At 39.4% G+C, this 3,411-nt stretch overlaps 1 pseudogene; it reads right to left on the bottom strand.

Annotated features, from left to right (window-relative positions):
- Nucleotides 1-2,317: 2,317 nt before the first annotated feature.
- On the bottom strand, nucleotides 2,318-3,121 carry LOC120263116 (annotated as a pseudogene).
- Between the last annotated feature and the right edge of the window lie 290 nt (nucleotides 3,122-3,411).

The following is a 3,411-nucleotide window of genomic DNA, read 5'->3' as shown; positions in this document are numbered from 1 at the left end:
ATTGTCTCGATTTCTCCAAAAGTTCCCTTGTCAAGCCTAGGGAACACCTCGCCGAATCGATGCTGACCAAAAGTTCCCCTAATAACTCTCCTCCAAAGGAACGCGATGTCGAAGGCCGTATAACCGCTCCAAAAACCTAGGCAAAGCCTCTCCAAACCCTAGCTGCGAGCGCCTCCCAAGATAGGCAAAAGATAGAAAAAAGATTCTTCAAAATGCCTCAAACCCCTGTATTTATAGGGGCTGGAATCGGGCATCCACACAGGCATGTAGATTTCCAGAATTTGGTTTTCTGCAAACTATGAATAGCAACCGCTACAATGATTTTGCTACAGTAAACTGCTACAGTACTTCACCAAAATACTCGTGAATCCACTCTTTTCATCAAGGCCACACGAATGGGCACACATTCATGCGGTAGATCGTGTCATGTTTTCATTGAAACTACATTGACAAAGATTTTGCTAGAATTGCAAAAGTCGGAACACATGAGTGTGACTGCTCTTTGTGCCCCTCCACTTTGTAGATTTGCTTGAGCACAATGGAGGTTGGCACACACCCACATGCCTTTGAGCATAACTCGTGCCTTCACATTTGTTCAATCTAAGAACTTCATCGATAAATGCATCCATGATCTACTTTTGCTTCCTTTCTTCCAAAATTGTCTCCACAACCCTACATGCACAAAAGAACACATTTACACACGAATAAGTGATAAAATCTGAGAAAAGTAATGCTCAATGTAAGAAAAGAATACCTCGTATTACTTATATACAAGCACTTATTATGTATTGTGGGTTAAAGAGTTCACTTAATCTCTCATGCAAACATTCACACAATCACACACAAACCAAAGAGAAAGGAGACACACGAAATTAGTAACCCAATTCAGCACAACATTTGCCTATGTCTAGGGGGCCAAGCCCAGAGATAAAAATCCACTAAAAGTGGGGAATAAAAATGAGTGTAACTCTCACATTCATCCACATAAAAGTAAACAAATATCCTCTCTAGATTGCTAGATGCCTACTCACTCTCTCCCACATACTTGGATACCTCCAGTGTGTGGGCTCCTTTTTTCTCACCCGGCCTTAATTAGGATTGGACCAGTTAAAAATAATGGATCACAAATCAGATTTTATTTTTTTATGACTTCAAGAGATTGTGGGTTCATGACTTCCATGAGGGGCAAGCCCTTAATGTTAATTACCCTGAACATATTGTCGCAAGAACCTCCAATTAAAAAATAAGTGTGAACAAAGAAGCAAGTTGTGACAATCATATCTCATTACCCCCTCGCAACAAATTTAACTGTTGCCTCTAGCTGAGTCCTCTTAGTGCTTCTTTGGGATGAATATATATATATATATATGGGATATTTATATATATCTATATTCATCATATTCATACCCATGTGCATGGTGGGCCCCTTTTTTAATTTTTTTTATTATTATTTTTTAACATGCACCTGTGTATACATGCATACATGCTTCTCATTGAGTCATTTCTATGCATATTTCCCTCATGGCGAGACCTGCTTCATGCTTCTTATTTTCTTCTTAATTACGCATTCATTTGCATGTATATATTTTTCATGGTGAGCCCATGCTTTTTTATTTTTTTGATTTTTTGATTTTTGATTTTATTTTTTTAATGAGTTATACAGGTGAGGATGCATGCACTTGATCACTTTAATATGCCATTTCACACACACACACACACACACACACACACACACACACATTTAAATCATGAGCTTTGAAACTTGAAAATTATGACATGGACATCCATTCTACAACAATTCACCTATATTTGCCAAGTTAAATCCTCACTTTAATTGCATGATCTTAGTGACAGCAACAAAAGGGTTCCTTGAAGACAGTACAAATCGGTGATCACTTTCATTGTTATTATTAATAGTGCTTGCAAAGATAGTAGTACTTGAAGAAGTTTGCATGGCTATTAATGGAGCTCTGTTAATGGTAGTAATGGTATGTACATGCTCGCATGAATTAATGGTTCATATAATTATCCCACCCCTCTCTCAACTAGAAATACATGTCACTAGTTGACCAAATTAATGGTGTCATTGCACATATAATAACATATATATATATATATATATAATTGGCTCAAGTAACTCTCATGATGGAAGATGGTGATGCATTCATTATCAGGTGCATTCACACATGCAAGGATGCTGGTGATGACTTATAATGTGGAATGCAACAACATGATTTCCATCATTGGATCCATTGCTACTCAAAAAGCTTCCAAAGGGAGAGGCGTAAAGGGCAAAATACATCCCTTGAAAGTATTGCTAATAGCTTGTTGGAGTTCCATTGGCGTCGGGTGAAACACCATTCACTGAGTCCTTCCTTCAACCAAAAGGATTCTTCGAAAATTGTATTCGCATGCTACCATGCCCAGAACTAATGAGAACAACACCTTGCAAATTCTGGTGGATAGCTGTAGTATTGCTCACATCTTCAAATTCAATGAAGCACACAGTGTTTCTTTTTTGACGTAAAACCTTCATTTGTTTGTAGCCAGGTTGCACAATGAAAAGACTCCTAAGTTCTTCCTCATTTAAATTCTCTCTAAGATTGCTAATGAACAGAGTATTGCAAGGGGCATTGTCTTTGTCACTCTGGATAGGTGCATAACCACTAGGTGCTAGAATAGGAGTAGGAGGCAGCAATGACACTTGTACCACTGGTACCCTGCATATGGGTCATATGGAGCAGGTGGGGCAATATTCCCATGGCCACCCCATACAGGTGCTGGTGGTGGGTGAAACAGAGAAGGGCTTGGGTAACCTGCATGGGTATAGCCCCCACCAGTTCTCATGTGCTTGCTTTGGTCAAATAAGCTTGAATAATTAACAACACCTCTCTTGACAAACAAATTCTTCTTTGTCGTTTAAGTGTACAGTACTGACTTTGTTTCTGAATAAAAAAAACAAGTCCTGAAGAGCGTTCTTGGTAGCCATGGCGTGTTGTGCCATGGTAAACAGCGCGAACCCCATCGATTGCTCACCCTTGTAGTTGATTTGTGACGCCTCGAAGCCTGGAAGCCACCGGAGCAGGTTGTGCAGTTCTCTTTCCTTCACATCTTTCGGCATCATCAACTTTGTCTTTGTCTGATTTCAAAATTCTTTCAACAACTTCGCAATTGATAGAGGTGAACATCCTGAGAAGGCTGGAGAACTTATTCTTGGAGGTGAATCCAAAAATCATGAGAAGAGATGAGGAATCCGTAGAAACAATGAGGCTTCTTGGCTGTTGGTGAAGATCCAATGATTTCCTCGAATCCAAGGTGCTTCTCACTCATAACATCCCTCTATGGCATTTAATCAAACATCTTCTGCGACCATACACTCTTTAGCGTTCTCAACAATTTGATGAACAGGAA

The sequence above is a fragment of the Dioscorea cayenensis genome, chromosome 6, assembly GCF_009730915.1.
Source record: "Dioscorea cayenensis subsp. rotundata cultivar TDr96_F1 chromosome 6, TDr96_F1_v2_PseudoChromosome.rev07_lg8_w22 25.fasta, whole genome shotgun sequence".
Classification (NCBI taxonomy): domain Eukaryota; kingdom Viridiplantae; phylum Streptophyta; class Magnoliopsida; order Dioscoreales; family Dioscoreaceae; genus Dioscorea; species Dioscorea cayenensis.
This window is presented reverse-complemented; position numbering and strand designations above follow the sequence as displayed.